Source organism: Mirounga angustirostris, unplaced genomic scaffold (genome assembly GCF_029215605.1).
Source record: "Mirounga angustirostris isolate CCGP_5_RB_7025 unplaced genomic scaffold, mMirAng1.0.hap1 SCAF_7, whole genome shotgun sequence".
Classification (NCBI taxonomy): Eukaryota; Metazoa; Chordata; class Mammalia; order Carnivora; family Phocidae; genus Mirounga; species Mirounga angustirostris.
In genome coordinates this window covers 151,264,647-151,280,353 of record NW_026991715.1, presented here as the reverse complement: position 1 = coordinate 151,280,353, position 15,707 = coordinate 151,264,647, and positions in this window count along the sequence as shown.

Sequence of the window (15,707 nt, the reverse complement as noted above, 5' to 3'; positions counted from 1 at the left end):
AAGAACTAGAACTTACTGTATACCTAGGAAAGCTATTGTCCTTCAAGGGAAATTTTACTCATTGGTGAAATGATAATGAATTTAATTAATATGATACAACATAATATATATATTAAACATTACATTCAGTTTTGGGGGACTGATATTGTTTACCCTATTAACAAACATTGTCCTTGAAATAATACATAGATCAGCCCTGTGTAAAGAATAGTTTACATGTTCAAGTATAAATCATTAGTACTTGGGAAAATACCAAACATAGTTTACTTGGTGGTTGCCAAACAGACCTAGAGAGACTTTGGAACTTGCCATGTTTTGTAACACTTTTTAAAAATATTATCTTGACATAGAGCTAAAAAAAAAAATTGTCAGATTTGCAAACCTAGGGAAAAGTCACTAGAGTTAGGGGAAGGAAAAGAAAAGAACATATATGCATATAGGCAATGTTGGTAAATGAATGCCAAATTCTTCTGCAAAATATAAAGTTAAATAAGGTAAATATATTTTAGATTAATAATACAATACAAAATGTTGAGCCTTTAAAGCTTTTCTTATGAAATTAAATAATATCTATTGCAGATAATACATTTTATATATGCTGAGGGCAGGCAGGCAGATTGGAAAGGCACTAATTCTGTCATCAATGCCCCAGCTTAAAGCTCAACTCGGGTGTTCCCAGCCGAAGTATTGGCATGAGTGGTTTGCTGAATGTCTCCGTTGCTGCATTTCATCATCTGTAGAAGGGGAGTTATATTGCTTTTCAAAGGATTGGTTGAAAAACAAACAAACAAACAACAACAATGAAAAACATGGAAAAGAGTAAAATATCCATGAATATTGGCTACCATTACTAATGATGGATTGTGTGTGTGTGGGGGGGGGGGTATTAAAGAAAACCTTATTGTAGACACATAGGTAATTGAATAATTGCTCTTTCTCTATAGATGTGTTTCCTGGAGCCATAGATTCGAAGTGTTGTGTGAGAGAATGTGCCTGCTGTTGGTTTGCCAAGACAAAAACGGTTCTTCCAGCAGGTTTGCATTTATATAGACCTCGGTTTCTCAGTCTCAGTGCTATTGCTGTTTTGGACCAGATACTTCTTTGCTGTGGGGCATGTTCTGTGCATTGTGAGGTGTTGAGCAGCCTCTCTGGCCTCTATCTTTAGGTGTCAGTAGCAGACTGCACCCCAGTTGTGACAATCAAAACTGCCTCCAGACATTGCCAAGTATCCCCAGCAGAGCCAGATGGCTCACAGTTGAGAACCGCTGATACAGATCCTCAGACAAGCTGCAAGAGGTTGAGAGCAAGGCGTTTCCAGGCTTGAGTGTCCAGTCCTTAGCCATTAAGCATGCAAGCAGATTGGCTCAGAGAACAGCTCTGGCTAGCAATGTGTCCTGAATAGAAAGGGTCCTCTGGTGCAGTTGCAGCATGCTGCACAGTTTAGACCTTACCTGTCTTCACATGTTGCAGGTAGATGGGGACATGCACAGTGGCATCCAGCAGGCTGGCTTCAGGGGCCAACCTTCGGTTTTAAGGTAGAACAAAAACATAACTGGTCTATTTTCAGGGCTTCAAAAACATTGCTTCCACCTTTCTTTTTTCTTTTTAGACAACTCTGAGTCTGTGAAATAGTGTTTCTAAAAGGAGAATATGGTGTGCTCTCGTAACAAAGGGTAGGGCAATATGGATGTGAAGCCTCGAAATCTCCAGGAGAAAGCAGAAGAGGAGGGACATCCTGGTGGAGGTGCAGTGACATTGGTCTGCATGTGAGTCCCTTCGCTCGTCTCTGGGGGTTCTGGGCTGCAAGAGGCACAGCTCCAGTCTTCAAGAAAAACAAGTGGGATCATTTGGTTGTCCAGATACTTAAGAACCAAACACATGCTTTGAAAGAGTGAATAAAACTTAGATCGATTTGGTACCTGCCTTCTATAAGCAAACTTTCTTTAAATTCTTTCATTCCCATTGACAAGCCCAGCTTCACTGCACAGACTGCTAGAACATGACCCAGCCAACCTATAAGATGGTTAGAATCTTGGAGTTGAACTGGCCCAGAAATTTTTAAAATGTTTTTAAATAGATTTTATGCATAATGCAATTTATTCTATAAATTGATTTAAGATCAAAATATTCTTTAAAAATGAAAGACGATAGTAGCTAAATCGCAAAGAAAAAGATTATCGAACTTGATTTGTGACCATTTTCTAATGAGCTAGTCTCGTGTGTATGCTAATATTTTAAATCTGATCATAGCAAAGATGAAAATGTAAACCTATCAGGGCACCTGGGTGGCTCAGTCGTTAAGTGTCTGCCTTCGGCTCAGGTCATGATCCCAGGGTCCTGGGATCGAGCCCCGCATCGGGCTCCCTGCTCCACAGGAAGCCTGCGTCTCCCTCTCCTGCTCCCCCTGCTTGTGTTTCCTCTCTCGCTGTGTGTCTCTCTCTGTCAAATAAATAAATAAAATTTTAAAAAAAGAAAAGAAAAGAAAATGCAAACCTGTTACATATTATTTGTTTAACAAGAGAAATAAATGGGGAAACTGCAATTTAGAAGATTTAAAATATTGGTGGATTTAGTTTGTAATGAAGCCTCCAAGAAAGTCAAGGAAACAATTCAGGGGGAAAAGTTTATTCTCCTCAATTATCTCAGAATATGGAAAAACAGAAGCAAATGTTTTGGATAAAAATATAATCTTTCACACAATGTTGTACATTCAGAGAAATATGTTTTTCATTTAAACAATTTGATACCCTTATTTCTAAGTAATATCTGTGAAAAAACAATTTTTTAAAGGATGAAACTTGCTGGAAGCTCTATGCTTTTGCTAATGAATACAGTGAAAATATTTTATGTTGCTTTTATGTTAATAGGATTCTGCTGTAATGCATAATCTTGTTTATAGTTTTACCTTAAAACTAATTTTTTAATTGATTTAAAAATGACTTATTTTGTAAAAAAATCTTGAAAGAAGACTTTAGTTGTATGGTTCTGTTTATGATAGTTAATGCATTTTTATTATTTGTTTTCTTTAATAATGAAAAGAGGTAACATTTAAAGAGTGCTTGGAGTATCTTGTGGATTAAATTCTTTGCACATATCATCTCATTTAACATATACAATGATTCTCTGAGGTAGGAAATATCAGTAAAATATCATATGAATGTATGTTTCTACATATTTACTGAAATTCTCATCAAAATGTATAAATGAATTCATACCTTGTATTTTAAACTTAGTGTGTGATGTTGACTCTTAAATATATTTTATTTATTTTATATTATTTGACTTATAAATTTATCTATTTTATATTACTCTACTATTTGAACGGACTTTCTTTAGCTCATCTCTACTACTGGACATTATTAAGTTTTCTTCAATATGTACTTCTCTAAGAGTTTCCAGCATAAATCTTCTTTGGTTATTTCAACCTAGAATTCTATCTCATACAAAAAATAGCCTATTGGGGCATCTGGGTGGCTCAGTCGTTGGGCGTCTGCCTTCGGCTCAGGTCATGATCCCGGGGTCCTGGGATCGAGCCCCGCATCGGGCTCCCTGCTCCGCGGGAGGCCTGCTTCTCCCTCTCCCACTCCCCCTGCTTGTGTTCCCTCTCTCGCTGTGTCTCTCTCTGTCAAATAAATAAATAAAATCTTTTAAAAAATAGCCTATTAATGCTTATATCAGCCGTATTCATAATTACCAAAAACTGATAGCAATTAAGATGTCTTTCAGTAAAATGGATCAATAAATTTGTGGTATTTCCACTTAGTAAAATACTCAGTTATAAAAAGAAATGAGCTAACAATCCTCACAAAGTATGGATAAGTCTTAAATGTGTATTGCTAGGTGAAAGATACCAATCAGAAAAGCCTAAAAACTGTATGATTATATTTGTAGAACATTCTAGAAGAGGCACAGCTATAGAGATGGTATAGAGATTAAGAGGGTTTAGAAGTTCCAGGGGTTGAATAAGTAAAGCGAAGGGGATATTTTAGGGCTGTGAAATCATTCTGTATGAAATTGTTAAGGGTGGATACATTACACTATTCGTTTGTCAAAATCCATAGAACTCTACATCACAGCAAGTAAACATTAATGTATGCAAAATCTAAAAGTTCACTTAGGAGGTTGAGAAATCTTTTGCTTGAATGCACAATGTTACCAGAATGTGACTGTATTATCAATGTACGAACCTCACTGGGCGGGGATAGTGGAAAGATGCTGACCTGTGTCTCTGGAAATGAGTGGGGTTTGTAAAGCAAAACACAAAAAGGAACGTTGTGTCAGCACTATGCTGTGGTTGATAAAGTTCTTTTCCACAGTGATGCATGTTAACAATTCTGAAAAAATATACATGTACACTGGTATGGAACAGTTACCTAAATGGGTGGTAGCCGGTGGGAGCCAGGTTTCTCAGTGTTGGGGTGGGAAACAAGCAAGGGGAGGAGGCTAAAATTATCCATATAGTAATGGATGAGGATTGAAGATGTCAGTAGAAACCCACAAATAACAGTATGTAGAAAGGGTCACATACAGAAATACATATAAATAAGTCTACATACGTGGGTTGGTATATGTTCATACATTTCTTAGCTGAGAGGGACTAGAAGCAATGACACTGAAGTAGCCACAAGAACGACTGACACCCGAAATTTTTTTTCTAAGACCATTCTCCAGTACAAAGAATCAGACACATTTGTTAAATAGTTGGTTCTGGGACTAGGGCAGGAATAGACAAGATGAGCCTAGATTATCTTACATCTTGTTGTGCCAGAAAAATTAGGAAGTGCTCAAAGGAAAAAAAAAAAAGGAATCTACACTGATAGAGGTTTGTCAAAGGGACACAGAACCCACTGCTAACACCAATAATTAAAGCTGGAGCAGCTTGAGTAATCAAATAAATAAAGTGGTAGTGGATCGTAATCCAAAGCATAAAATAAATATCCATGTGTTCAAACTGATATAAATGAATAAATACATAAATAAATGAATAAACAAATTAATAAATAAATGAGAAATAATAGAAAAATCTTCTGTGCAGAAAAATTCCAAGTAATGTATGTAAATATTTTATCTTAAAGAAGGTAGAGCATAACTTTTCACATGTTAAGTAGGAGATGCACATGATGATATTCCAAAAAGTATGATTAAAAAATGGAGAGGGAAAAAAGTCACTTTACAATGGAGAAATCTGAGAAATACTAGTTCAGCAAGATGAGCAAGGTTAACAATGACAATTTTAAGTCATGCTGATACTATTCACCCTTGATAGGATGCCAATTCACCTCTATTGTATTCCTCCCTAGAACCTATAGCCCGTCTAACCCTGAGAAAAGTCAGACAAATACCAGTTGAATATTATTCCACAATATACCTGACCAGTGTTTTTCAAAACTCTCAAGGTCGTCAAAAACAAGGGAAGTCTGAGAAATCGTCACTACTATGGGAGACACAGCAACTAAATGTAGAGTGATATATTGAATGGGATGCTGGAGCAGGACAAACAAAGCCATCTGATAAAAACTGAGGAAATTTGAATAAAATATGGTCTTTAATTAATAATAACACATTAATATTGATTTGTTAATTGTAGTAAATTAATGTAAGAGCTTACTAATAGGGGGCCTAGGTGTGAGCTATAAGGGGATTCTCTGTTATTTTTCAGTAAAAGTAAAGCTGTTATAAAACTTAACATTTGTTTAAATAACTCACTGGATGGACTTAACCGAACATTGGAGTCTACATCTGAAAGTGTCATAAATTTAAATATAGACCAATAGAAATTTTCTCACATGAAGAGCAGAAGGAAGAAATACTGAAAAGAAATAAACAGATCCTCAGTGACCTGTGGAAAAAAATATTTTTCTAAAATATGTGTAATTTTAGACCCAGAGAGAGAAGAAAGAAATTGGAACAAAAACAAATAAAAACCTAATGATTAAATATTCCCCAAATTTGGTGGAAAATATCAAGCCAGGCAACCAAGAAATATATGAACCCCAAGAAGAAGGATAAATACAAATAAAACTAAACTGAGGTATAAAATACTCAAACTACTCTGTACCAAAGATAAAGTGACCAGCTGAAACACAGCCAGAGAAAAGACATATTATCTTCAGGGGCATAATAAAACAAGTGATAGCTGACTGGTCACCCAAAACAACAGACATCAGATTTATACAATAAATTTTAAAAGTGATGGAAAAAATCCCTTCAAAACCTCATCATAAATAGAGGTAAAAGTTTTTCATGCAAGCAATAGCTGAGCGATTATGTTGACAGCAGATCTGCTTTGTTTTAAAGGAAATTCTTCATGCTAAAGGATAATGAAAACAGAATAGAGCACAATAAATGATCATTTTGTGGACAAACATAAAAAACTATCTTTTTAAAAATATTTAAAGAAAAAATTTAATACAAAAATAACATTTTTAGTGGATACATATAAAACAACATGAGCACAAAGGACAAGAATAAAATTTATATTACACTTGCAAATTTTTTATATTGTACTTGAATTGGTACATATCATCTTTATGTAGAATGTGGTTAATTCAGAACATATATGGTAATTTTAAAAGTAATCAGACAATGTGGGTTTCTATAGCGGCATATCCAATAGAGAAATTAAAATAGAATACTTATAAATATTACAATAATCCAAGAGAATCCTGAAATGAGGGGAAAAAAAGAAAACATAGGAGCCAACTAGAAAGTCAATAGCAAGATAATCAACATAAAATGAATCATATTGATAATTACATTAATTATAAAAAGAATACATATTACTATTAATGACAGAGATTATCAAATATGGCTAAAAAATAGCAGAATCCAATAGTTTGGTGTCTAAAAGAGATGTACTTTAAATGCAATGGCTGAAATGCCTTTAAAATATTAGGATTAAATATTTAAAAAAACATACCTTGCAAGTTGTGAGCATAAGAATGCCATGGTAGATATATTTAATACCAGGAAAATTGGACTTGAGGACAAGATGTATTACCAGAAGTAAAGAGGGGAATTCTACAATAAATGCATGGATTTATTATACAGTCATAACAATTGTAAATATGGTGTGTACCCAATAGCAACATGTCCATGTACATGAAGCAAACAGTAACAGAACTAAAAGGGACTATAGTTAATTCACAATCATAGTTGGATATTAATTCAGCATTTCATAGAACCACTAGACAAACTATCTGTAAGCATATAGATACTGAACAACACTGTCAGCTACCTATCCTTCAGTGACAGACTTAAGACATTATACCCAACAATGGCAGAATGCACATTCTTCTCAAATATACATGAAATGTCATTAAGACAAACCATATATTGGGCCATAACAATTCATTTTCAAGTAACTTTAATGTCCATTCCTTAAGATTTTTTATAATTTCCATAATCATATTTTCTACTTATAGAGTCCAATTTTTTTTTCTATTTAATCTGTATTGGTAACAACCCTTTTAGTTCCAAGCCAAAAAAAGAAAAAAGAAAGAAAAAGTAATATTTGTGTTATATCTAGATATTAATAAAATATCTAGAATATTCTCCATAACACATTAGACAAGAAATCACAGAAGAAATCAAGAAATATTTCAATCTAAATCATAATGAAAATACAACTTATCAAAATTTATGGGGTTTAGCTAGAGTAGTGCTTAGAGAAGAATCCATATATTAAAATGCCTGTGTTAGAGAAGAAGAAATGTTTGTTATGCTTATTTTTGAAAAGATGAAAAAGTAAATCAAAAAGTGAATTAAAAAGAGCAAAAATTCATTAAAATAAACATTTAAAAAAGGAAAACAATTTCAAAGGCAAAAATTGTTTTTTTTGAAATCATCCCTAAAATAATACACATTTAGCAAAACATATATATGGAGAGAGAACATGAATTAAAGCACTATAAATGAAAAGAGAGATACATAGCAGGCCCTATAATTATTCAAAAAGTAGTATAATAAATAATTGTAAGCCAGTGAATTTTACAACTTAGAAAATATGGACACATTTCTTTTACAACAAAATTTACCTAAACAGATTCAAGAAGAAATGGATAATCTAAATAGCCATATATATATATATATATATATATGAAATTTACCTACATAAACAAGCAAAAAATCCCATTATATATATAATGTATACATATAATATCTAGAATAGTCTCAACAACACAGTAGACAAAGAAGAAACCACAGAAGAAATAAAGAAATATTTCAAACTAAGTCATAATGAAAATACAACATATCAAAATTTCTTATATTTATGAATACAAAAACAAGCAAAAAATCCCGCAAATAAAATCTAAAATTTCAGATCCAAATGGCTTTCCCAGAGAATTCTTTCAATTGGCTTAAGAAAGATATAACACAAATATTACTTTTTTCTTTTTTTTTTCTTTTCTTGGCATGGAACTAAAAGGGTTGTTACCAATACAGCTTAAATAGAAAAAAAATAAGACTCTATAAGTAGAAAATATGATTATGAAAATTATTAAAAAATCTTAAGGAATGGACATTAAAGTTACTTGAAAATGAATAAAATTAAGTAATACACTAGAATACAAGGTCACCACACAAAATCACTTGTTTGTCTATGTACCAGCAGTGAGCATTTAGAAATAAAATTAACAAAGCAATATCATTTATAGACACATCAAAATATACTACACTTAGAAATAAATTTAACTACGTGTGTTCAACATCCATACACTGAAATTTTAAAGTATTGTTCAGAGAAATTAAAGAAGATCTAAATAATTGGACAGATATACTATGTTCAAGGATCAGAAAACTCAGTATTTTAAAGATACCAATGTTCCCCCAAATTTACCAACCATTTCCGTGTAGTTTGAACAAAAATCTCAGCAGACTCTTGTGGAAATTAGACTGATTTGAAAAAATTATAAGAAAATGAAAATGACTAGCATTATGAAACAAAACAACAAAAAATGGTGTCATGAATATCAACAGCATTGTCAAATAAATTAGTTGAAGGTGGTTGTTTTTGGTACTGTGTCTTCAAATTTAATGAATTAATGTGTTGTATATATGAAAAGAAAGCATCTAAAAATAATAATAAAACATTTAAAAATGAAAACTGTAATTGGAGGACTGAGACTATTTAATTTCATGATTAAGATAAAACAATTTCAATTAAGTCTTATTGGTGAGAGAAGAGTTGTTTAGTTTAATGGAACAAATAAAACAGACTGGAAACCAATATGCATACATATAGTCAATGCGTTTTGGCAAATGTGCCAAGGTATTTCAATGAGGAAAGAATAATCTTTCAACAAACAGTGTTGGAGAAATTGTATATTCTATTCACACACACATGCACACTGAATATCAATTTTTATTTCACATAACCCCAGGGTCTTACCTCAAAATATAGACTCAAATGTATAATCTAAATCTATTAATTTTCTGGTAGAAAACACAAGAAAACTGGATAACTACACATTAAAAATAAAATTGTCCCCTCTTATAGCATGCACAAAAATTAATTCAACATGAGTCATCTACCTAAACATAAAATCCCAAACTATAAACCTTTTTTAGAATAAAATATAGAAAGATATTTTCATGATCTTGGGGTAGGCAAATATTAAGTAGAAAGGAAACAGAATAACTAACCCTAAAGTAAAAATAAATTGATCAATCAAACATTACCAGATTTAAAAACTTGTTCTCATCAAAATATATTTCTGAGGAAATGAAACAACCAGCCACAGAAAGGAGAAAATATTCACAATACATATATCCATATTACATAAAGATGCTTTATAAACCAATTATAAAAAACCAAACAAACCAATAAAAAACAAGCATATGACTTGAACATTCCCTTAACAAAAGAAGATAGATAAAATGGCCAGTAAGTTCATGAAAATATGCTCATCATCATACTTTGCTTATGGAAATACACCATCTATTACAATCTCTTTGGCATAATGTTTGGCAATTAGCAATAACATGAAGATTTCAGCTATTCTATAATCCAGCAATTCCACTCCTATATATTTACCCAGCAGAAAGGAAAACATATATCCACCAAAGAACTTGCTCAACCAGGTTTATTTTGGCTTTATATATAGTAATCAAATACTGGAAGCAACTCAAATAACTATCAAGAGGAGAATGGATAAACAGATTTGCTATATTTATGCAATACTTACACTACTTTGTAATAAAAAACAAACTTCTAGTACATATTTCAACATGGATAAATTTCACAAACTTTATGTTTACTAAACGAAGTCAGATATAAAAGAGTATGCACTGTATGATCCCATTCATATAAAACTTAAGATCATGCAAAGCAAACCCATGTTGACAGAAATCAGAAGGGTGGTTATCTATGGGGTGTGTGGTGGGCATAAGAGAAATTTCTGAGGACAAGGGGGATCTTCTACCTTTTGACAAGGGTGTAAGCTACACAGACCCATGCTCTTATAAAACTCATTTAAATGTACACTTACCAATATTCACTGTACTCTGTGCAGATTTCATCTCAGTAGATACATGAATTTAATTACTTCTCCGTTCTTTCTGCAATCTGGAGCTGTCTATACATTATGTCACATTACCTGTTTCTGAAAAGATAAAAAGTGATACAAATAATGTAGCTTTCTTAGATTAAAAATGTTTCTTCTTCACATGTTTTAATATTATTAAATTGTACATTTTGGTGAGAATTTGATCACCACATTACATGTGTATTTTATCAATACAAATTATTATCTCCGTACCATTTAAGTTTTTGTTTTATTTTGAAATCTTCTTCATTTGGCATTAATGTTGCTACTCTGTTGATGTACTTAGTAAGTCTTTTAGTTGTAACCCTTCTATATTCTTTAGGTTTAGCTTGTCTCTTATAAATATGTTTTAGTTGAGCTTAATTCATTTTTTTAAATGTGGTTGTTTAATTCTTTTGTATTTATTTTGATAAATAAATACATCTGATAATTTGGATTATTACCTTCTCCTATGCTTTGTTTTTCTTAGACTCCATTTGCTGTATTGGCCTGTAATGATTTCAAAGGTAAAATCTTAACTATTAAAGTCAAGGATACCTACAGGTTGGTTTTTTCTCCCATCAACATAAAGAGTAAAGCAGTATCTACTGTTACAGGAACACATTAAGAGGAGAAATTCAGGGACTCTCATTGACCCCACCTTCTCCTTACTCCACCTTTTAATTTTCATTGCTGTTATATTAAAGAGTTATTTTAATCAAGATACTACATTTATATCCTCATTATTTTTTATCAAGCCTATATTCGGTGTCTTTGGATTATAGTTTGACTAGGATACCCTCTGCTGTTGGAGAGCTTGGGACCTAGGCCTGTGTTTTTAAAAAGTGATTAAATTAATCATATAGATGCTGTGAATCATGCAGATTAAACATCTAGGGCATTGAAGCCATATCTTAAATTGTATTAAGTTATTTTTGAAGAGTGGACAAGCAATTCAAATTGCATGTAGATTTTAGTTTAGGAGAAAAAGTGTACAGCGTAAGTCACTTATTTCCAAAAATATGAATGACATCCAGAAGTTTAGGCCATATACATGCTTCTGCAGCCAAGTAAAGGCACAGAGAAAGCAAATCGCACGCACTCCCAGACACAGCAAACCACTGCGGTGGCAATGTTCACTGCACCATCTATGACGACAACTACGTCTGCATTGCAGGAAGAAGCATTGTATGCCAACAGCTAGATGTCATAAGACATCAAATGGTACATCCATGCGGGAAAAGAGAGGTGGAGTCTACTAAAATCTTAAATAAAATGTATTTTATAAAAATTAGTAGTTTAAGAAAAATCCCTTCAATTTACAGTATTTAAAAGTTGAGTGTTGAAGATGAACATCTATCTGCTCTTCTCATTTGCTGCTCCCAGCTTCTCCGGGGTTAAAAATAGGAAATCAGTGTTTTCATTTGAAATCTTGATGCTTTGGGTTTTCATCCCATGTGGATGTGCTAGCTGTTGGGTGGTTGACTGCACCAGAAATTGTTTCTCATATTTCTAGTATAGAGAAGAAATATGGCCACTGCATGTGGTCTTCTCACTCCATCCTTTCCTGATAGAAGAGAGAGAGGCACAGGAGAGGTGGTGCTAGATTTTCTAGAAAAGGAATTACACATAAATTGCATGTTTGCTAACAGAGCTGATATATTAAATGTATTCTTGTCTATGAATAAAATAAATCTCTAAGTATATATCATTAATAAAGACATATGAGACCTTTCACATTGTGTCAAATTATTACGTTGAAAAGCTTGAGAGAGAAAGGGCAAGCCGATAAAACTTGAATATGCTAAGTGATTATTAGAGCTGGGTGTGATAATTGAAATTTGCTTTGCAGTAATTTCATTAAAAATTCATAAGTATCCTGGCTCCTTTCCCTTCTCTGCCTGTGTTAGTGAGGAGTCAGTAAAGGATGCTTAGGCTGTACACACATTGTTGACCACAGTGCCGGGCACAGGACCCAGGTGACCAAGGTAAGGAAAGATGTAATACACATTAGCTCAACGCTTTCTTTGGATCTTGAGTTTCAGTCTGTTTCCTAGGGGAGGCATGTCTCTACCATTCAGTTTTTAAAATCCTGAAGAAGACATTTTTAATTTATAATCTCATAATGCCTTATCCAGTGTTTTGTGCAATGTTGAATACTTGGCAGTTATCCTAGACTGATTAATGTTACCAACTATTTCACCTCTTAGGATGATATATTTTATTATCTATTCAGTTATTGTTTTTTTTTTAATTACATGTGGGAGAAAAATAATTGTCATTAATGTCTTCTCTCTGGTGTCTTCCTGAGAAATTTGAGTACCTGGAATGGAGTATATCATTTGATATAAGAGGTTGGGAGGATATTCTTTCAGAAAGGTGTCTTTTATCATCTCATGGTCATTATCAATACATGAATTTGTTTTCCAAAGCTGTGGGTATTGAATCTGAGAAATCAGTTATGGTTGGAATTCTTCAAAATCCCTTACTTTGTGTTAGGAGGAATCTCGACAAATTTAAAATGCATTTTGCTGAAAAGATTTTCTTTAAAAAAATAATAAGTCCTGTGTGTTTTAAGGACAACTGACCATGTGTTTTAATCCACTGAAGGTTAGATAACTAAAACATCTTGTTGTTAAGAGTTTTTAGAAACCCAAAAAGCCTTAAGAATTTAACCTACCAGTGATTTGAAGCGTTAGCTTAAAAAAGGATAACTCTATCCACTAAGAGCAAACCAATTAGAATCTCTCGTGACTGGGCTTTCCATAAATCTTGAATTTAAAAATGTTTGGATACATTCTATAAATGTAATATCCATGGTCATTTTTATCTTAAGGCTCTAGATCCTAGATTTCATAATTGTATGGTATATACAAATGCCAATCTATTTAAATCAACCAAAATATGTGTCCTAAAAAGAGTGATGTATTCAAGCAACAGACTTATAATTGTACATCATGGAAGACAAAGTTGCATCCATTCATAAATTTCTCAAATGGGATTTGAAATGTTAAGGTCAAGCATTTGACAGATTGATGCTATTCATGAAATATCAGTTCATATCCCCTATTACTCTATTTAGCAAAGACTAAACAATAATTTATTTGGCCAAAACTTAGGTTTTACTAATTTGCTTTTGGCTTGATGATATCTACTGGTGCAAAGGGTTTCTAGAGCAGTTGATATATAGGGCGCATATTAAATAAAGGTGGAAAATCATATTAAATTTTGTCACTAATTTTACTTCCTAAACAAGCACTGATATACAGTCATCTTAGAAAGTTTTAATAAGTTGGAGCAATATATGTGTGTATATATATATAATATATACATTTATATACATTTATATATTATATATTTATATATATTATATACAAATATATATGTACACATATATATATTATTATGTGTAATCGCCAATATTCACTAAGCAAAAATTTAACATGAATTCCTTATATTGTTTATTTGGGTTACTTTATATTTCAATCTCCACAAATTTGGGGGAAACATGCAGACTCCTATTGGGAAAGCATCATTCTAAGTGATACCTCCTTCATGGGTATCATGTAATGAACTGGGAGAAGATCAAATTGCTCTCCAACAACCATGGTTAACGTAATTTTACAGGACCAATTAAAAAAAAAAAAAAAGTCTTCAATGCAAAGGATGGACTTGGCTGATTGCCGTGCAGTCATCTGCTCTTCTTTCAATCCTCCACATTCATGAAGACTTGCTCAGGCTCTTGGATTACACTCGTCTTTATCCATTATCCTCACCTCAGCTTTCATTGACTGCCTTGATCTGGGACCATCGGTTTTGCTCCTTACTACTCACTCACCCAAGAATACAGAGGACATTCTGCCCATAGGTGTCATCTGTGCTGAGCACAGAACTCACTCTGAATTTTCTTTTTGTTCACACAGTGTGTCTAGCTGTGTTGGCAATAGTCCCTTAGCCAACAACACTGCTCCGTCTACACATTTGTGTGGCCAGCTCATGCCATTAGCTCTGATCTGCATTTCAGAGCATCCTTAACTATTTTGTGTCAGTGACTCTTTTCCTCTTGCTCAGCGATATTCCCAAACATTCATAGCATTGTGGGTTTTTTTTTTTTTTTAAGACAATTGAGACTGCTTTGGAAGAGAGAATTGTCCATCCCTGCTCTCTTCCCACCACCCGTCTACATCTGCCCTTACTTTTCCTTCCAGTGCACACGCTACCATCTATATGCTTTTATGCTCATGAGGGTCTTTCTATCTAGATGGTTCTTCTCCCCAGTCCATGCCCTTCCCTTCACCTGCTTAACCTACATCTATCATTTAAACTTCCCTGCAGGAGGACTTCTTCATCCTCTTGTCTCGAGAATATGCACATCTGCATGTCTCTTTCTTAAAAATTTTATTTTAATATGTTATGTTAGTCTATTATAGAACTGATACCTGGGCTACAGTTATCAGTATATAAATCTCTCCTCCATGCATAACCCTCTAAAAAAGGTCTTCTTACTCATCTTTGTATTCCCTCACTGCCAAACGATGATGGTCCCAAAGTTTATTTAATTATGTACTATGAGGACCAAAACTTGGTGTTTACTGAATGAATGCAGCGTAGTGCCTTCTTGAGGTTAACACAAGATTGGCACTATTTTAGGGGCTCATTTCAGCTGACATAGTTCTTAACATTTGAAACAGATTATTGAACATTAATCACTGCATTTCCAGTGGCATTAAGAATGACGTTATTTTAACCAACCTGTACTTATTTATTGACATGTAGGTCACCTTTCCCCAGGTCACCTTGCTCCATGACTGATTGCTAGCTCTCAAAGTCCCACACGGGTTTCCCTTTTGCCTCCTCAAAAGAGGTCTTCCTCAACTTCCCATGATTTTTTTTCTCTCTCTAAGAGTTTCTTTCTGGGCTATCTGATCCAACCTCTTGGTCAATTCTCTGCAGTTACCTCAAATTCACACCCTTGCCTTTACTTCCTTCCCTGATTGTCTGCTAAATACTACTGGATGAACAGAAAATCTCTAACTCAATCCACTTAAAACACAGAAAAGTCCACAAGAGGAGATGTGGACCTGCTGGCCAAGGGTGCAGAACGTGGGTTCATTCAGACTTGGGCATGAGTCCTGGGATCTGAATGAACTCCAAAATCTCTCTAAATTTGTTGTGTCATAT